The following is a 21,445-nucleotide window of genomic DNA, read 5'->3' on the forward strand; positions in this document are numbered from 1 at the left end:
AGCATGGAATAACAATTTGATAGAAAAACCCTGGCCTGTGGGTCTGACTTGCCTGGGGTGATTTTTTTTTTTGCGCGGTACGCGGGCCTCTCACTGTTGTGGCCTCTCCCGTTGTGGACGCGCAGGCTCAGCGGCCATGGCTCATGGGCCCAGCCGCTCCACGGCATGTGGGATCTTCCTGGACCAGGGCACGAACCCGTGTCCCCTGCAGCGGCAGGCGGACTCTCAACCACTGCGCCACCAGGGAAGCCCGCCTGGATGATTTTGATCAAGTTCCTGCCTCTACCACGCTCCCCTGCCCCCCCACCTATTTTCTTCATTGGGAGTGAAACTGAGTCATCTCTGAAGTGCCTGAGGGGGCTAGCCAGGCCTCTCCCGTGAAGTCCAGCCCCACCCACTTGCTCCAGCCCAAGAGAACCCCCTCCCACCCAGCCCCCCTATCCCTTCCCCCCCCATCCCCCCCCATCCAACTCCTCGGGCAGCAAGCCCAGCAGGGCCTTGGAACTGCTCTAGGTGTAGTTTGGCAGGTGGTGACTCACCTGGGGTGTCAGGATCCAGGAAACTGCCTGGGGGTAGGTTAACCTGGAGGCTCCCTGCCCTGCCTTACCCAGGAGGGCCCTGGCCTTTCCTAAACCCCTACCCTCAAGGGTCCTTCTGCTCTCCAGGAGGCCCAAGTTACAGCTAGGAAGTTGGGAGGGGCCCAAGGACTTGCCAGTGCCTGTCCCCTCTGGGCCTCAGTCTCCCAGTCCATGGGGCAAGGGATGAGACTAAATAATCTTCAGTATCTCTTCCATCTAAATTCTGCCTCTGTTGAGTATATCGCAGGAGGCCCAGGATCTCTCTGATGGCTTCCCGGAGGCCCAAGGCAGGGGTGAGTGGGGTGGGGAAAGGGTTGCCAGGCTTAGCAAATAAAAATTTGAATTTCAGGTCAGCAATGAATAACTTTTTAGTATAAGCATGTCCCCAGTGTTATTTATGCTAAATAATTACTCATTGTTTGTCTGAATTTAACTGGGTGTCTTGTATTTTACCTGGCAACTCCAGGTGGGAAAGGTGACTAGAGCCGGGACTTCAACAGAGGAAGGTCCCAGACGCTCAGATGACCAGAGTTCTGGCCACCTACCTTGCTGCTCTCTGAGTCCCTTATCCATGGACGTCTTGATGCCTTGTTAGAAGGTAGGGGGATGAGGGAGGGAGAACCAGGAGTTGGGGGAAACCAAGAGCTGTTTTGAACTCCTCCTGCCCCGTATCCAGCTGACGTCACCACCCCTCCTCCCAATAAGGCAGGCAGGTCTCCCCACCATCTCTGGCACAGCCCAGACTCAGACCTACCTCCACACCCTTGCTCTATTCCTGCCCCTTTCCCTCCTATACAAACTCTACCCACTGCAGGAAGCTCCCTCAGCTGTTCTTTAGCATCAGGACCGCTTCCTCTGAGTTCCCAGAGTGTTGTCAGACTCACTGTCACAGAGCCATTCAACCAGCCAAGTGCCCTCTAGGTAGCAGGTGCTGGACACGCAACAGTGATCAGGACAGACACAGCCCCTGCCTCCCTGGAGCTCACAGTCTAGTGGGGAGACAGGCACACAAACGATCACAAAACAGCAGGATGATCGTGCTTTCACAGGACTGACCGGTCCACGTGACTAGAGGCTTTGTGCCAGTGGGGCCCTACCTGTTCTGTTTTATTCGGGCCCTACCACAGAGCAGGCTTCAATCAGTGGAAAAAATGAAAGTGCTGGGGGCGAACAGTGGAGGAAGGGCCTCCCAGGAGACCTTCCCCATTGGAGTTGGAAGAAGGGCCTTCCAGACGGAGGGAAGAGGGCAGGTGAAGGCCAGGTGTGTGCAATGAACTAAGTGGGGGAGGGGTGTGGATGGCGTAGAGGATCAGTGCAGAGGAGGCTGAGAGCCAAGAGCTCCAGTGCTGTGGCCCTGTGGCCTGGGGAGGCTTAGCGTCATGACGTGCCATTGCTTGGAGGGTGACCTGTCCTGCGAGATCCTACATTTCCAGAGGGCAGGGGCAGGGTTTTTCTCTTCTCTCATGCTCTCTAGCACTGGGCTGAGAACCCAGAACGGAAGATGAAATGATAGAGAGCTGAGGGAGGGTACGGCTGCTCCCGGCTGGCTGAGAGGACCAGTCATACTCAGGGCATCAGGTGTTGCTGGGGCAATTTTTGTAGACGAAAACAGTCACTCAGCAATATCAGGTAAGGCGAGTGGCTTTCTGCCCTACGTGGAGGCCCCTGCTGCTTTCAGCATCTGCTTGCCCAGGCTGCTCACAGCCATGGTCTGGGGCAGTGCAGTGACAGTGACAGGTGATGTCCACATACCAGACACTGAGCCCCAACTCAAAGAGCCAGGCCCCTACCAACACCATTTCCAATACCCAGATTAAAGAAGCAGGGAATTCAGGTGCTAGGAGTTTAGGCTAAACCAGGATTTTAACCCAGCTTTATCCAATGTTGAGGCTCAAGCTTTTGTCAGCCTGAGCCGCCCTTATCTTTATTTTTATTATTATTTTAAAAATTTATTTATTTTGGCTGCACCGGGTTTTAGTTGCGGTATGTGGGATCTTTGTCGGGGCATGTGGGATCTTTGTTAGGGCATGCGGGATGTAGTTGCCCGACCGAGGGATCAAACCTGGGCCCCCTGCATTGGGGAGCGTGGAGTCTTACCCACTGGACCATCAGGGAAGTCCCCGCCCTTATTTTTAAAGTAATCTCTGAGATGTTGCCTATTTTCGGCCCTGAGAAACTCAACTCCAGCTTTATCCCATTCTGAACTTTGCTACTCATGCTGCAGATGCCAGCAAAGCTGTTGCTTGTTTCTGAACTGTGCAGCAGCCTTTGCACAGAAACAATAAAGGAGGGAAGGAATCAGGAAGGCAGAGATGAGGCTGGCTCCTCCTGGGGTTCACTGGCACTTTCCCAGGGTACTCCACCCTTCCTCCAGCCCACAGCCCTGCCCTACCCTGAGTCATGCACTCTTCAGTACTCTTGGGGTAGCTGGTCCCCTTGTGCAGACACAGCCTTCCTCCTCCGTGGCCCAGGCTCACACCATCCTACCACGCATCACCCTGCAAGTGCTTCGCTCCCTCAAGGTATTCAATGGCCACAATCCTGGCTTCCTTCTGGGCAAGATGCTTCATGGGTCTGCAGTATGCCATGTCTCCTCTGCTAGACTGTGAAGGACTTGAGGACAGGTACCTTTCATTCTCTCATCTGTGTGCTCAGTAAGCACCTACTGTGTGCCAGGTACAGTGCTGGGCACCAGGGTGCAATTGGGGGTGAAACGCCCAGAGGCTTCCGACTGTTCTGCCACCTTGGCTGCCCCTGGGTGTACCACACAAGCCTCCTCACGGTCCTTCAGCTAGAGGGCTCCAGGAGCTCAGGCCACATCAAAACCCACGTCTTGGACCTCCTGGACTTCGCTGGCCTCTCCAGGTACGTACCCGGTACAGGGCAAGTCCTCACAGGAGTGGGTGTGGGGCAGTTTTCACGATGATTCATCTTACGATTGCCTCGGAGAATATAGCGTACTGTTGGATACAGACATGCCTGAGACCTTGAGAGCCACTCTGTGCCAGTCTCCTCACCAGCAACCCTCAGAGTCAAGTTTGGCTGTGGATAGATCCTTTGCTACCCCTTCCTTTCCTCCTATTTGTTCCAGGATCCAGCCAGTCCTCTCTCTCTATTCTGGCTTCTGTTTCACTCAGGGACTAGTGGCCTTGGTGGCAGGTGCCACTTCCCTGGAGCCTGTGGATTTCTCATCAGCTCCATCCAAGAAACTTGACAGGAACCTGAGACCTTATATCAGGTTCTGTGCTAAACACATTGCATGAATTATCTCTTCCTCCAACAATCCTATAAAATAGACATTATTATTATCATCCTTATTTTACAGTGGGGGAAACAGGGTCATAGGGTTTAAGTAAATTAACAAGTGATGGAATCAGGGTTTGAATCTAGGGTTGTTTATTCTAAACCATTCCTCTTAACTTCTACGGTGCCCTGCCCTGCATTTGTATTTGAGAAAGGCCTCGTTCAAAGGCATCCATGATATCACGTACCAAATGGAGGAATATTTGCTCAGTAGAGAAGGAAATAATCCCTGATTAATGGGTGGGAGCATATATGGATATTATGTAGGACTAAAATATCATTCTACTTTTGATTTAGAACACAACCATCAGGCCTCGAAACTATACCTGTGAAAAGGCAATGAGGCATCTCACCTAAATTTCTTCCCCATGTAAGTCCTCTGGGGAAGATGTGTGGTCCAGGGTCTGGAAAGCAGAACTGCTATGGGGTCCTTGGCTATGGAAGAGAAACCCTGACTCTTAGTCTGGATTTTTAAAGGTATTGGTGTCTACAAGGGGGCTCCCAAGTCAGGAAGAGGCTGCTGAGGAACTTGGAAAGTAGGGTCGCAATCAGGCAAGCCCTTATTTTTCTCCCTGGGGTCACTTAGCACCCGAGAACAAATGACACCTGTTACACCAAACTGTTTAGCAGGTCACACTCCACTCTGTTCATTTCTCCATTGTCACCTCTATCTGAACAGCCTTGTTATAGCCCTTGTAAAGATTTTAGAAGGATACTTTTTTTTTTTTTTTTGCGGTACGTGGGCCTCTCACTGTTGTGGCCTCTCCCGTTGTGGAGCACAGGCTCCGGACGCGCAGGCTCAGCAGCCATGGCTCACGGGCCCAGCCGCTCCGCGGTATGTGGGATCTTCCCGGACCGGGGCACGAACCCGTGTCCCCTGCATTGGCAGGCAGACTCTCAACCACTGCGTCACCAGGGAAGCCCCTAGAAGGATACATTTTTAAGATAATCTTTTAAAATAAATAAAATTTTTAAAAGAATAGCTTTTTTTTTGGTTTGTTTTTGTTTTTTTGCCATGCTGCACAGCATGCAGGATCTTAGTTCTCTGATGAGGGATCGAACCTGTGCCCTCTGCAGTGGAAGTGCGGAGTCTTAACCACTGGACCACCAGGGAAGTCCCAAGAATAGTTTTATATTTACAGAAAAGTTGCAAAGATTGTTCAGAGGATTCTCATATACTCCCCCACCCAGTTTCCTCTATTGTAACATCTTGTATTTGTCACAACTAACGAACCAGTATTGGTACACTATTGTCAACTAACTAGAGTCCATACTTTATTTGTATTTCCTTAACTTTTACCTAATGTCCTTTCTCCATCTCAGGATACTTCCTCACATTTAGTTATAATGCCTTCCTACCCTCTTTCTGGTCTGGACAGTTGCTTAGACTTTACTTGTTTTTGATGACCTTGACAGTTTTGAGGTGTATTGGTCAGATATTTTGTAGACTGTCTCTCAATTTGGGTTTTCCTGATGTTTTTCTCGTGATTAGACTAGAGTTAAGAGTCCTTAGGAGTAAGACCTCACAGGTAAAGTGCTATTCTCATCACGTCAGATCGAGGGTACATTCGATCAACATGACTCATTACTGTGGATGTTAACCTTGATCACATGGCCAAGGTTATGTCTGTCAGGTTTCTCCACTGCAAAGTTACTAAGAGGATGCATTCTGTGTTCTAACAGCCCAGTCACTAAGATGGGAGGGGCAGCACCCCTGGAACGCCATGGTGGTGTTAATAGTAACCAATGAGGGAAGCCACAAAAAGGATGGTGAATCTCAGAGGGTAGCGCCCTGTTAGTGTCAAAGGCTTTGGGCTCTACCAGGCCAAAACAGGGAGCTGGTCTCCTTCATCTCAGTGTCCCCGGTACTTGGCACAAGGTTGTCTGGTGAATGCATTGGATTTTTTTCTTTTGCAGATGCATTTGTTTTCGTTTTGCTGTTGCATTTTTTATTTTTAAAGAAGATGTTGGGGGTAGGAGTTTATTAATTAATTAATTTATTTTTGCTGTGTTGGATCTTCGTTTCTGTGCCAGGGCTTTCTCTAGTTGTGGCAAATGGAGGCCACTCTTCATCGCGGTGCGCGGGCCTCTGACTATCGCGGCCTCTCTTGTTGCGGAGCACAGGCTCCAGACGCGCAGGCTCAGTAGTTGTGGCTCATGGGCCTAGCTGCTCTGCGGCATGTGGGATCTTCCCCGACCAGGGCTCGAACCCGTGTCCCCTGCATTAGCAGGCAGATTCTCAACCACTGTGCCACCAGGGAAGCCCTGCAGTTGCATTTTTTAAGTTGAGGTGAAATTCACTTAACATAAAATTAACCGTTTTAAACTGCATGATTCAGTGCCATTTATACATTCATAGTGTTGTACAACCACCCCCTCTATCTAGTTCCAAATGTTTTCATCACCCCAAAAGGAAACCCCATAGCCGTTAAGCAGTCACTCCTCATTTCCCTCTCTCCTCAGCCCCCACACCTATTCTGGATATTTCATATAAATGGAATCATAATATGTGACCTTTTGTGTTTGGCTTCTTTCACGTGGAGTAATGTTTTCAAGGTTCATCTGCACTGTAGAATGTGTCAGAACTTCATTCTTTTTATGGCTGAGTAATATTCCATCGTATGAATCTACCACATTTTGTTCATCCATTCATCCATTCCTGGACATTTGGGTTGTTTCCACCTTTTGGCTATTGTGAATAGTGCTGTTATAAACATTCACATATAAATATCTGTTTTAGTACCTGTTTTCAATTCTTTTGTGTATACCTCTGCATGATTAGATTTTTAAAGAAGGTGATATATCTTCACAGGTTTTTAGGAAGCTGGTCAAACTTATGTAGCAGCTCTGGTTATGGACTAGGGCCTGTGGGAAGGGGATTTCTGTCTTGGGCCTGTCAAGTTATCATCTTATCAATAGGTTGGATAAAGACAGCACACATGTATCAAATTCTCCTACAAGAAGCCAAGAGAAAGAGTTGAATCACAATTCAAATACATAAAGAGAGCAAAGAATCAAGTCTTGCAGTAGATTTCTTCAAATGATTGTCCAAGCACAGGATGTGGGTGAACTGATTTACCAAAAATAATGCAAAAACGAGCTCAGAGTTTGAGCTGAGCACAACTCTATGTGAGCCAAGACAACAGCTACCAAACAAGCAAATGAAGGAGGCATTAACAGAGACATAGCATTCAGAAGAGAGGTGACTGCCCTGCTCTGCTGCACACTCAGCCAGACCCACCTGAGCTCTCAGGCCTCTCTGACATGTTGGGGTATGCTGTGGGTCAGGAGAAGGTGACCAGACTACAGAGGCCTGGAAACCAGGTCACGTGACAAGTGGGCACAGGATCCAAGTGTAGGCAGGGAGGCTGGAGCAGGGTCTTTGTTGTCCAGGGTCTGCAGGACTGGTGCCCAGGAAAGAAGGCTTTTGACCCACCAGGGAGTGAGCTCCCTTCCTTTTAGGGAAGGGTGTATGGAATGAGCAGGGGAAAGATTCAGAAGGACATCAGGTATGCCCAGGTGACTCTGGGGGTCAGATGACTCCCTTGTGTTTTTCAATACTGAGAAACAGATTTAGCCTGACGGGGAGAGAGGGGAAAAGAGAATGAACCTCCAGTGGGGTTGGTTTTTTCTCTTCACCTCCACTCTCCTTCCTCTCCTCCTCTTTCTCCCTTCTCCTCCAGGCTGGCACCCAGCACCCTTCTATCCTGGGAAGAGGCAGCTAAATCTCAACACAAGTTAAGGATTTTTGTAAGAATGATGAGCTGAAATCAACAGGGTAGAATTTTACTGGCTAGGTTATAGGGAATTCCCTGGCAGTCCGGTGTTTAGGACTCTGCACTCTCACTGCTGAGGGCACGGGTTCAGTCCCTGGTTGGGGAGCTAAGATCCCACAAGCCGTGTAGCGCGGCCCAAAATAAAATAAAATAAAATAAAATAAAATGACTAGGTTGTAAAATCCCAGGAAAATGTTTATTTGTGCCATGATGGTGAGTGAAAAAAAAGCAGAGGATACAATTGTATGTGCATTATGACTAGGTTACAATGCATAGAAAACTCTGATACAAAACACACCACAATCTTAACATCAGTTATCTGTGTGGATTAGGACTGTCAGAACTTTTATTTTGTTTTATATTTTTCTGTATTTTTCAGATGTTTTTTAATGAAGAGACATAATTTCTATAGCCATTAAAAAAAAACTTTGTCTAATACGTACTTGAGAATGAATTTAACTGGGATAGCTGTGGGGTTCCATGGAAGCTGCCTGCAGTTTTCGCCTGGCCACTTCCTGCCTTGCCCGGGGCTGGCTGTGTGGCACTCCCCACCTCCCTGGACCCACTCTCAGCGGTTCTTCTGGTCCCCTGGACCTCCCACACAGGGCTCTGTTCCCAGCAGGCACTTGGGAAACTTCAGTAAACACATGACATTTTGCTTGAAGAGCCACACAAATAAGTGACTCAAGAGTTGGAAGGAGAGCCCTAGCCCACTTTCAGGTAGAAAAGCCCCGAGGGGTGGGGAGACCGCAAGACGGGCACAGCCAACAGCACTGGGCAATTGCCAGGATGGAGCAGGCCTCTCTCTTCCCAATGGCACTGCAGTTGGCCATCAGCCTGGACGGACTCTGGGTCCTGAGGAGCCAGGGGCGTTGTTCGGCTCACGTGGCCTCCAGACATCTCCATGTGAGAGCCCGGATTCACTGAGTGCCTCCTTAGTGTTATACTGGGCTGACCCTTTGTGTACATTCATTTAATCCACACAGCAAGCCCACCGGGTCAGTGTCCCATTTTACCTACAAGAAAACTAAGGCCAGAAAGATTAAGCACCAGGTCATACAGCTCATACGTAACCGGTGCTTTTAACCACGATTGCACATGACCTTAAAATAGTCTACAACACTTCAGCTTCCTGCTTGGTAAAGTGGCCTGTCTCTTGCCCTACTTGACCTTGATGCAGCCCCATTGATCGATTGGTTATTGCATGTGATGACAATTTAACTGTGGCCTTGGAGAAAGGATCTCCTGCTTACTTCCTCATCTCTTGGGGACGGCAGAGAGCTGGAGGTAACAGTTGCAGGGACCCCACTCCCATCCCCAGCCCTGGCTCTGGTGGCCCGTTCTGGTCCCTGGGGGCAGCTGGGGTTTGTGTGGGCTTGAAGACAGAAAGGATACCCTCAGGGAAATCACATAAGGCAGGTCCCAGATCCCAGGTTGCGGTGAGTTCCTGTTGCCAAGGGCACTGTGATCAGGGCCTGCACAGGACAGTTGGAATTTCACAAAAGGGCAATTGGAGGTCATGACCACAGAGGGCCTTTCTGTCCTTCAGATTCTAAGATTCTACAATTCTAAGACTCTCAGATATTGACAGGCTCGGGGGGGAGTGGTGGGGCAGTGGGTTGGTGTATTTTCCTACCTGCTCAGATGCTTTCAGAGCCTCAGCCTGCCCACTCAGGGACATAACCATAGGCATCCTTTTGTTTTGAAATGAATTTTAAAATATATTCTGGTTTATTTTTTAATATTTATTTACTTATTTATTTGGTTGCGTTGTGTCTTAGTTGTGGCAGGCGGGCACCTTAGTTGCAGCACGTGGGCTCCTTAGTTGTGGCATGTGAACTCTTAGTTGCGGCATGCATGTGAGATCTAGTTCCCTGACCAGGGATCGCACCCAGGCCCCGTGCATTGGGAGCGCAGAGTCTTAACCACGGCACCATCAGGAAGTCCCACCATGGGTATCCTTGCCACATGCCAAGAATGGGACTGGTGTTTGTGTGGCTGCTAGCGGGGCTTCTCCTGAGGGTCGAGGAGACTAAGCCCTGGGGGTGAAGGCATAGCACTACGAACTAACTCAAGAAACAATTTCTATCATGTGCTGGGGAGAAATGGTTGTTTGGGCTGGGGGCTGGGGATACAAAGAGTGATCACCCAGTCCCTGCCCTTGGATGGAGGCAGATAGACCCAGAGATGGGGTCTCAATGCCGAGACAGAGGGCCCATGGGGGATGTGGGAGCCAGAGGAAGGGTCCCTAACTCGGGGGACATGTACCCAGGGACTTTGCAAGGCTGGTTCTCTCCTCCCTCAGTTCCTCCAACACTCTGTGGGGCCCAGGCTGATGGCCTCTGAATAACCAAGGGCTATGCTGAGTCTGCTTGCTGCCCAGGCCCCAAATATATTGAGTCATGGCAGCCCAGCTCTGGTTGCTGGACATCAGAAGAAAGTGACAGCTGCCGCATGTGGCCCGTTGGGTAACTGAAAAGAGGTTAGTGGTTTGCAGGTATTGAGTAACCACTGGGATTCCTGAAACTTCAAGTTTCTTTCTGGACCACTCCCCATCTTCCTCTTTCAGAGTCAGGCTGGGGGCTGGGGAGTATCCACAAGCCCTCATCCATTTATTTATTCATTCAATGGTCATTTGCTCACCACCTCCCCTTCTCCTGCGTGTCCTGGGCTTGGGGGACTCCAAGAGACATCCATGGGGTTCTGCCCTCCTGAGTTCCCTGGCTCAGATAATGATACCACCATCTACTTCTACAGCCAAGGTAGAAATCCAGGCATCAGTCTGGACTCCTCCCTCACACCCTCCATGTCTCCCTTCTGTTATTCTGTAGTGTCCTGTCACATCATTTATTATCTTTTATTGTAAAAGCTTCAATTGTCTATCTTTTCCTTCTAGACTGAATGAAAGCAGGGACTGTGTCTATCTTGTTTTCTGCTGTAGTCCTGGCACCTGGCACAGTGCCAGTGCTTAGTAGATGCGCATTAAACATTATTGGATGAATTAGTAAATCCCTTGAATTCCATTCCCTTAATATTCCTTGGATCCATACCCTTCCCCTTTCCCCCAGCCACAGAATTTGCTCAGATCTCCTCCTCCACCTGAACTATTGAGCAGCCTTCTCATTGCACTGCCTGCCTCACCTCCCCCATCCAATTTATTTTCCACACTACATCCAGAGACCTCATTCTAAAGTGCCCGTCTGTCCTACTCAGAACCCTTCCTGGCTCTCCATCACTCTCAGGAACAAGGCCACGTTTCTTGGATGAAAAAAAAAAATTAGGGTAGACATGACTGATCATTCCACTATCATTTTCCCTGTGATATGATCAGGAAGATAAGCAATACTACAAAAACTTGCCATGATACTATATAAACTAAAGATAAGAGAGGATCATAAGGCAAAGTGTGAGGGAGAAATTTCACTAACTAGATGGTAGACAGGGACAGATTGAGAAACACATTCTTGGATGACACACCACTTGCTTCTCCCTCTGAAACAGAATAGCATGTGTCATACTGTGTCATTAACTGAACACGTGCCTCCCTTCTCCTTTACTGCAAGCTCCTTAAGGACAAGAACCGTGTCTAAAATTTATCTTGATGCCTCTGGCACCTAGCACATGCCTTGGCACATAATAGGCACTCAATACATATTTGTTGAATGAGTGAATCATAGGATTAAATGAATTAATGAATGAAGAACCAATGGTTCCAAAGTAAATAAAACAGACTAACTCCCACTGCTTACTCTTCTCTCAGGGACACAGGGACAGCAATGACTAAATGGACTTTTGGCCATACCCCAACCGTCAGGGTTGTTGAGGGCATGGATTCCAGTGCCAGAAAGTCATGGTAGAGTCCTGGCTCCATCAGTTATTAACTGTGTGAGCTTGGGCAAGTAACCTAACCTCTCTGTGCCTCACCTTTGTCACCTGTAAAATGGGGATAGTAGTAATACCAATTTAGAGCATTGTTGTGAGAACTAAATTTACGTGCATGTGTGTAAATTTAGTGTGTATATATTTAGTATATATACATATACACATACATATATATAAATAAGTGTACCTGTATATATTATACTATATATGCTATATACTACATATAATATACACTAGATATAGATATAAATATAGATAGATAGTGATATTTAAGTTCCAGCTATTATTGATGATGTTGGTGATAATTCCCTAATAAACCCCATCAGCTTCTCTTTTTTTGTGTCTACAACATCTGTTTCACGGTGGGACTGAGACTTCCACCATTATTAAGCAATGCAACGTAAAGCTGAGAGGGGCAGGAGGCGGTGCATGGCCTGGCTTTTCCTCTGCCTGGTGGAGCAAGAGTGAACAAAAACAATCGACACGGGACCTGTGAAAAGATCCTACACACAGGAGGAAGAAAACTGTTCTGAAAATTCAGATGAAGAGTTTATTATGTCTGAAATGATTTTCTGTGAGAAACAGAATAAACCTCTAAAAGTCATCTGCTTGGTATTCTCAAAACAAACACATGCCCCAGGAAGCTTTGATATAGTGGTTATTTGCTGGATGCTTCCCAAGTGGGCAAAGGATGTGAACAAGCAGTTTATAGAAATGGAAATGCAAATGACTTGCAAACATGAAAGGATGCTTGTTTCCCTGATAAGAGAAATGCAAACCCAAACTACAGGAAATGTGATTTTTCACCTATCAGACTGGCAGGAATCCAACAGTTTGATATCACAGGGTTGTGAGGCCCTTGTGAAATCCACTGTGGGGATTTTTGAATCCTTTGGGGATTTGACTTCAAAGAATTCACTCCTCCTTCCTTTTCAGCCATGTTGTTTAAGTGAGATTTCTTCCATTCCAGCTCCAGGGGTGGCCCTGATGGCCTGAAGCCTACTAAATTTCGTATCATCCAGAGGAGATCATCGAAAATTGGGGAGGCTACTTAGGCACTCTGAGCTTTGTTTCCTTGTCTGTAAAATGCAGACAGCAGTAGAGACTCAGGGAAAGCAGCCAGCACCGTGTCTAGCACATAATCAATAAGTGACACATTTTATTGACTTTAGTAACTGGGTACATAGGAGTTTAAATATATGTGCTTGACAATCTGAAGGCTTATAGAATTACAAACTGGAGCTCTACTTTCTAAACCATTATAGAAGATAAAAACAAGAAAAACCTAGAATGTATAGCAGAGAAGAAAAAACAAAGCAATAAGGAAACACGAAAATAAAGAAGTAAAATGAGACTACGTCAGTTATGAAATAGATATAAATAAATTATGCTATGCTAGGCAAAGATTCTCAGCCTCATGTTTAAAAATAAAATTCAACTAGACTATATTCTGCTCATCGGAAATACTTCAAATACACATAATGTCCAAGTGTAGTAAAGATATATAAGTAAAAAATAGGATATGAGTGTTAAAAGAAAACATGGGGAAAACATCTTAGAGTAGGAAAGGATTTTCTAATTATGGCTCAAAATCGAGAAACCATAAGAGAAAAGATTGATCAATTCAATAGCAGAAAAATAAAAACTTCTACAATTAAAAAAGAAAAACCTAAGTAAATTCAAAAGACAAATGATAAGTTGGGAAGAACCATTTTTAATTCAGATAACAGAGGGATAGATAATCTTCCTAAAATATAAAAAGCTAATAGGAATCAATAAGCCCAACAACCTAATAGAAAAATGGTTAAAGGATATAATAGAAAAAGAAATGCACATAGATCTTAAGTGCCTCTTTTGTTATGGAAAGATGTGCTCAAAATAAGAGAAATGCAAATCCAAATACACCCGAGACAAGATTTTTCACCTATCAGATTGGCAAAATTGCTAGTTTGCTATCACGGTGTTGGTGAAGCTATGGAGAAATAAGTTCTCTCACAGTGCCGATGGGAGGGTAAATTGGTACAACCCAATGACATGCAATTCAGCAGTAGTTATCAAATTTACAAATGCATAATACTTTTGATTTAGTAATAATATTTCTGTGAAATTTTCCTACATGGACAAAAAGTATGCACACAGCTATTCAATGCAACATTGTTTGTACTAGCAAAAATTGGAAACAATCCAAATGTCTACCAACACAGAATTGGTTAAATACATTCTGGAACCTCTATACGATGGGATACTCTGCAGCCCCTAGAAAGAATGAGGAAAGTTGCAATGTGCAAGTTGAAGAAGGAAGATTAAGAAAAATCCCAGAGGTACAATTGAGTGATAAAATGCAAGATTCTGTGTATTGTGTATGTTATGTTTGTGTTTTGAAAAAAGGAAAATAGGGACTTCCCTGGTGGCGCAGTGGTTGAGGGTCAATGTGGGGGATGTGGGTTCGAGTCCTGGTCCAGGAGGATCCCACATGCTGCGGAGCGGCTAAGCCCCTGCACCACAACTGCTGAGCAACCCCTGCTCACCATAACTAGAGAGAGCCCGCACACAGCAACGAAGACCCAATGCAGCCAAAAATAAATAAATAAAAATAAATTAGGGCTTCCCTGGTGGCGCAGTGGTTGAGAGTCCGCCTGCCGATGCAGGGGACACAGGTTCATGCCCCGGTCCGGGAAGATCCCCCATGCCGCGGAGCGGCTGGGCCCGTGAGCCATGGCCGCTGAGCCTGCGCGTCCGGAGCCTGTGCTCCGCAACAGGAGAGGCCACAACGGTGAGAGGCCCGCGTATCGCAAAAAAAAAAAAAAAAAAAAAAAAAGAAAGAAAGGAGGGATCAAGAAGGAGACTACACACATAATGGTCCAGTGAGGGGAGCTGATCCCTTGGCCCTGGATTTCCTTGTGAGATGGAAAGCATCCTTGCTGGCCCACAGCCCAGCCACAGCAAGACTCCTCCCACAAGTTGAGGCTGGGGAGGTTGCGCGCTCACCAGGAAGCTGTAGCAACACCAGGATCCTCCCCAAGGCAGGGGGAGGGGAGAGGAGAGGAGAGGGCCCCAGGAAGTCTGAGGGAGGCCCTCCTCCCATGCTCCAGTGCCCAGGCAGTGTCATTGTCACTGTGATGACAGGGCACCAGGGTGGAGCACCAAGGAGGAAGCAGCTGCCCAGAAGGGCCTAGGTTGCCCATCTTCCCAGCAGGGACTCCAGCTACTCACTGGACCAGACACAACTCAGTCCTTGGAGATGGCATGACAGAGGAGTAGAGGAACCCCTCTGCTCAAGAACCAACTGTATCTCTCCATGGAGCAAGATCTTTCTCTTCTATTATACACCTAATTTCACCTGGTCATTCATTTCCCAAACACTCACTGGCACCTTCTCTGTACCCAGCCTGTGCTGGGTGATGTGGACAGAGAGGGACAGTGGGCCCGGCCTGACCTAGTCCTGCAACTGACCTCTAGGATGAGTACAGAGGTCAGGGAAGGCCCCCATAGCCAGTCTCCCAACGGCTGGGAGAGGCCAGACCTGAGGACACAAAGGCAGGCCTACATTCTGGAACCTCTATACGATGGGATACTCTGCAGCCCCTAGAAAGAATGAGGAAAGTTGCAATGTGCAAGTTGAAGAAGGAAGATTAAGAAAAATCCCAGAGGTACAATTGAGTGATAAAATGCAAGATTCTGTGTATTGTGTATGTTATGTTTGTGTTTTGAAAAAAGGAAAATAGGGACTTCCCTGGTGGCGCAGTGGTTGAGGGTCAATGTGGGGGATGTGGGTTCGAGTCCTGGTCCAGGAGGATCCCACATGCTGCGGAGCGGCTAAGCCCCTGCACCACAACTGCTGAGCAACCCCTGCTCACCATAACTAGAGAGAGCCCGCACACAGCAACGAAGACCCAATGCAGCCAAAAATAAATAAATAAAAATAAATTAGGGCTTCCCTGGTGGCGCAGTGGTAGAGAGTCCACCTGCCGATGCAGGGGACACAGGTTCGTGCCCTGGTCTGGGTAGATCCCACATGCCGCGGAGCGGCTGGGCCTGTGAGCCATGGCCGCTGAGCCTGCGTGTCCGGAGCCTGTGCTCCACAACGGGAGAGGCCACAACAGTGAGAGGCCCGTGTACCGCAAAAACACAAAAATAAAAAAAATAAAAAAATAAAATGGATTGCGATTAAAAAAAAAGGAAAATAAGTAGAAATATTTGTATTTGCACAGAGAAACTCAAGGATACACAAGAAAATAATGAAACCACTTTCCAGCTTATGGGTGAAGGGAGAAGTGGGAAGTGGGTAGATGAATAATGGAGAATGGAGGCAGGCTTTTCTCTGTATATCTTTTTTTCTTGTATTTTTAATTGTTGAAACGTAGATACATTATTCATTCAAAATTTTAAGTAAAAAAATTAAAAGACAAAGAAAATTTACATTAAAAACCACAAACAAAGCTATGTTAGGTAAGTGCATAGTAGGGGATGGTAAGAGTGATATAAGAAATAATAAAAATTGTGACTAAAAGCATTAAATGGGCTAAAAGGGGGATACTTTTATTCATTTAAAAAATACAATCCATGGACTTCCCTGGTGGTGCAGTGGTTGAGAATCCACCTGCAAATGCAGGGGACACAGGTTCGATCCCTGGTCCGGGAAGATCTCACATGCCGTGGAGCAACTAAGCCCTTGTGCCACAACTACTGAGCCTATGCCCCACAACTACTGAAGCCTGTGCCCTCTAGGGCCTGCATGTCACAAGTACTGAGCCTGCGCGCTGCAACTACTGAAGCCTGAGCCTAGAGCCCGTGCTCCACAGCAAGAGAAGCCACCGCGATGAGAAGCCCGTGCACCGTAACAAAGAGTAGCCCCCCTTCACTGCAACTAAAGAAAGCCTGCCCGCAGCCAAAAAAAAAAAAAAAAATCCATAATGAGGAAGGCTTTTATATATTGAATCATAGAGCATCAAAATAGATGAAGTACAAATAGAAGGAGAAGTTAATGTAAATAAAAAAGTATTAAGAGATACATCATTATCAGTCTGATAGGTTACATAGGCTAAAAATAAATATGGATATACATTATTTTAAAATGTATGTGTGTGTATGTGTATGGTTCAACTAAACTAATAAAATATCAAAAGATGGATCCTATAAAAAGTGAACACACATCTCCTTTTAAAAATTCCATAGAACACATAAAAAGTAAATCCTAAAAAATAAAATATACATAAACTACAGACTTTAATTAAACCAACGTCCCACTATACACCTGAAATAAAACTAGAAATTCATAACACAATATTCCTTTTAAACAAAACAAACAACTCCTAAGCCTAAATATTCCCCTAAAAAGACTTTTACTGGGTCAAAGAGAAATAAAAAATTCAATGACCAACTATTTATAAAATAATGATAAAGAAAACTTTACATATCAAAACGTACAATGTGCAGCCAAAGCTAAATTCAGAGGGAAAACATAGCTTTAAATACTTATGTTATTTAAAAAAATGCCAAGAAACAAAATAGGCATTCACTTTAATAAGATTGTAGAAAAAGAACAGAAAAGCTACCCCAAGGTAATTAAAGGGAAGAAAATAATAAAGATAAAAGCAGAATTACTTAGTAAACCATAGAGCTGAGAAATAAATTCAGGTGTGTTTTAAACAAGCAAACAAAAAAATGTCCATGGTATGTCATATAAAACCTGTCATGACTTGGCCCTTGCAGTTTATCTATCCCTTGACCCGGCCCCCCACACTCACCTCCTGCCATTCTGAACTATGGACCCCTTGCTATCTGAACCAAAGAGATTGATTTAAATAAACTGTTTGAGAGAGAGCTGGTTCTGTGAGCTCTTGTTGGTTGCTTACCACTGTCATCCACCAGTCAAGTCCACCTACTCTTTAAGGCCCAGCTCAAATGCCCCCTCCTCCAGGCAGGCTTTATGGATCCAAACTACTCAAGCCAGACTGGGGTAAGCTCTGCAAAAGAATGGGTGAATCCAACATTGGGGGCAGAGCGGAGGTTACATCCAACCGTGGGGGTAGCGGAAAGCTGTCTGGTAGAGGGGGCCTTGAACTGGTTAGTGAAGGAGAAAGGATTCCAGTCAGCAATGAGCAGGGGGAAAGATCTCTCCAGGAGGAAGGAAAAGCATGAGCAAACGCAGGGTTTTGTGTGAACGGACTGAGTGATTTGGAAAACTGTGGGATGCCTCATGTGACTAGGTTGTGGAAGGCTGCTAGGGAGTGGGGACGGGGGGGTGTGGAAAGGTCAACAGGGCAGGTCACGAAGGACCTTGAATGACACACTGAGGTACTTATGCTTCCTCCCGCTGTGGGGGATGGAGAGTAGCCAGAAGTTTCTGAGCAGGATTGTAAGGTTGGAGCTGTCAGATGGTCAGCTCCCTGACGAGCCCCACTCTCACTGAGGTGGGGGAAAGCAAGGTGGTGGGTGGTGTGCGGGGGGGGGGGGGGGGGGGGCGGATCCCTTCAGCTGGCAGGCTGCCCAGGAGAAGCTGGGGAGAGGCAGAGTGGGGAGCTCTGGCTCTGGTGGCCTGGGCCTGGGGTTGGGATAAGGGGCCTGGCCCTGAGTCTGTTTCTCCTCCTTGACCCATTTCCCAGCTTCTGCTTGCCACCTCCTCCCCACCCCCATCACAGCCAGGGAGGCAGCTCCTGGCACCTCCCCCAGTCATCAAGGGGCTTTTCTATCCACCCATCTGGCCCAGCCCCTGCAGGGGCCTCTGTGGTCAGGTCTTTGTGTCTGCACAGTGGCCTTCTTTGTCCTGAGCAGCAACCCCCTCCCTCTTGCCCTTCTCTCTCTGCCTGTGTTACAAAAAGCACCAATTTTGCAGAGAGACTGGCCAGGGCTCTGATCTTGGCTTCCCCCACTGAGTCTCTGTGTGACCCTGACCAAGCCATTTTGCCTGAGCCTTAGTTTTTAGTTCATGAAAAGGAGCTGTGTGAGGAATCAAACTCCTGACAAGAATTGGTCTGCTAGTTAGTGCTGGGAGGTAAACAACAAATGATGGCCACACGGACCCCTACCCAACCTCACGCTGTCCACTGAAACTCCTGATTACATCTCCCACCTCATCCTTATCACTGCCTGGCCAGGTGGCCATCATTTGACAGATGAAGAAACCAAGTTCTGAGGATAGGACTGGCTTCACAGGCGTTGACCCATGCTTTGAAGGTCCCTGTACTTGATTTAATGCTCTACTGTCCCATCTTGAGATTCATACTAATTTTTGAATAAGGGGCCTGCATTTTCATTTTGCCCTGGGTCCCTCAAATTATGTAGCTGGTCCTGCTCGTAGAAAGGTAGAACAGAGGCTTGCCTAGGCCTGGACCAGGCTTCCTGCCTCTGGGGCTGCCTCCCCTGGGTGCCAGCATCTTGGCATGCCAAGAGCCAGAGCTTCCAGGCCGCATTTGACATCAGAGGCCTGGCCCCTGCCCTGGAAATCTGAGAAGCACAGTTCCCGGTCGGTGAGGGAGGCAGGGATGGTCCAGGCCGATGCAGCAGTCCAGAGAGCTAGCAAGACAAGGCTGCTGGAGCCAGCCCAGCCCTGTGTAACCAGAGCTGCAGCGTGGGTCCCAGTGCCATGGCTCAGTCATCACTCCGGGAACTCAGCAGGGCCTTCCTTCCCAGCCCACTGCAGTTTCAGGGCCAGGAGACCTACCACAGACTCACTGTGTGATTTGGACATTCACTTCCACTTTCTGCACTTCAGTTTCCCTATATGTAAAATGATAAAGATAACACTTACCTCTTAGGGTTCTGGTGAAGATTAAATTAGATACTTTAAGACAATGACTAGGGCTTCCCTGGTGGCGCAGTGGTTGAGAATCCGCCTGCCAATGCAGGGGACATGGGTCCGATCCCTGGTCTAGGAAGATCCCACATGCCGTGGAGCATCTAAGCCCGTGCGCCACAACTACTGAGCCTGCGACCTAGAGCCCGCGCCCTAGAGCCCGCGACTCACAACTACTGAAGGCCGCGCGCCTAGAGCCCATGCTCTGCGACAAGAGAAGCCACAGCAATGAGAAGCCCACGCACCGCAACGAGGAGTAACCCCCACTCGTCACAACTAGAGAAAGCCTGCGCACAGCAGTGAAGACCCAACACAGCCAAAAATAAATAAATAAATAAATTTATATAAAAAAAGAGACAATGACAAGCACAAAGAAGGTGATCAGTAGAGTTCTTACTCATTTACTCATACAATAAATATTCATTGAGGTTGCCCGGGTGACAGACAGTGCTGTGTACTGGACATTTAACTGTGAACAGGAGGGACCCTAGCCCTACCCTCAAGCAGATCCCCATTAGAGAAGGAGATAGATATCGACGGTGATAAGACTGTGGTAAGTGATGTGACAGAGGGAGGTACCTGATGGGGCTCCTGGGCTGGGACTTAGAGGAGCCATGGTGGGGAGTTAGGGGAAAGGGCCAAGGGTGGAGAAGCATCAAGGGGCACAGGCAGGGGGAGCTGCAAGTGCCAGGCAGGAGGCGAGTGAGGGCTCAGCACTGCAGTGTGACTGGAGCAGAGGCAGGAGGGGAGGTGGTGGTGGGGGGGGAAGGCCTGGTGTGGTCGCCTGCAGAGCCAGGATTTATCTTGAGGGTGGTGGTGGCCACCAGAGGGTGTAAGGCAGGCAATGGCTAAGGGGGGTAATGGCACCTGTGAAGGAGGGCTTGGAGGTGTCATGTCCCAGCTGAGCAACAAGACCTGAGCCGGGGCCGGGGCTCCACCCCCAGCACAAATTCTCAGAGTGGGTTTTCTCAGGGGAGATGAGAGCAGTCAGAGAGGGAAGATGAGAAGTCTTGAGAGAGCCAAATGCCTCCTCAGGGTTGGAGAGGCAGGAAGCCTCCTAATGCCTGGCGAGAAGCACTCCTGGGCTTGCCCTCCCCATCCTGACCCGCTGCTGCTAATGGAGCCTTGCTCCCTGCTTCCTCTCGTGGTCCCCCCTCCTCGTGGGGACCATGACGTGTCTGGGCCTTCGCCACTAGCCCGCCTCGGTCCCCGCCGCGGCGACCTGGCTTGGTTGCATGCTCTTCCACCCAGCTGTCACGGAGCCTTGTGTGGGGCTTGCTATGGGACTCGCTGGGCCTCAGTTCCCAGCCGGATCATGGTTCATCAAACTCTTACAAGAAAATGTAAGTAAATACAAAGATAAAAGCAAAGGAGTTCAGGTTGAAGTGGGATGGGGGCTCCTCAGGCTGCCCTAAGTAGAGGAGACTCAGCTGGGGGATTTGGAGCCTGCTGGACCAGATGATCTCCAAAGCCCAGGGAAAGATGTCAGGAGACCTAGACTTCCAGCCCCTTATTAGAGGGGAATCCCAACCCTTTGAACCAAGGTCACTGGGGATGATGGGCAAAACCCTGGAAAAAGGACACCAGATGGGCCACTGAAAAAGGGATCATTATTGCCATTTTGCAGAAGAAGAAACTGAGGCTCAGAGAAGTATCAAAGGAGGTGAGGCAAGATGGGACTCAAGGCTGTGGTGTTCAAGGGCAAATCCCTTGCCTCTGTGCCTCAGGCCTAAGTCACCTGTTGTGGTAGCTCAGACCCTGTGTTTCTCAGGGATGCAGTTTCTTCTGCTGTAAAGTACGGGACTTGACCAGAGCAGGAGCAGAACCTGGGCTGCCCACCTTCCTGTTGACTGGAGGCTGCGGCAGAGCCCTGGCTCCTCATAATGGTAACAAAGGAATTTTTTCTCTGGACCTAAACAGCAGTTACAGTAGAGGGCTGATGGGAGGGGCAAGAAGGGGCGTGGCTGAGGCCTCCAGTGTCCAGGGGGCCTTCCGCACACTGAGACCCCAAGGCCCGGACTCTGTAAGTAGGGGCCACAGAGATTCCTAGCCCCCTAGAAGCTGCATGGACCAGCTTGGACAATATGTGGAGGAGGCTGGACAAGAGGCCT

At 48.0% G+C, this 21,445-nt stretch overlaps 1 long non-coding RNA gene across 1 annotated transcript; it reads left to right on the top strand.

Moving 5' to 3' along the window:
• Positions 1 to 1,235: 1,235 nt before the first annotated feature.
• Positions 1,236 to 19,680, top strand: LOC137231317 (uncharacterized). The gene is made up of 3 exons (XR_010946451.1): positions 1,236 to 3,443; positions 4,179 to 4,251; positions 19,387 to 19,680. It is a non-coding gene; the product is annotated as an uncharacterized lncRNA (long non-coding RNA).
• The last annotated feature ends 1,765 nt before the right edge of the window (positions 19,681 to 21,445 follow it).

Source organism: Pseudorca crassidens, chromosome 9 (assembly GCF_039906515.1).
Source record: "Pseudorca crassidens isolate mPseCra1 chromosome 9, mPseCra1.hap1, whole genome shotgun sequence".
NCBI lineage: Eukaryota > Metazoa > Chordata > Mammalia > Artiodactyla > Delphinidae > Pseudorca > Pseudorca crassidens.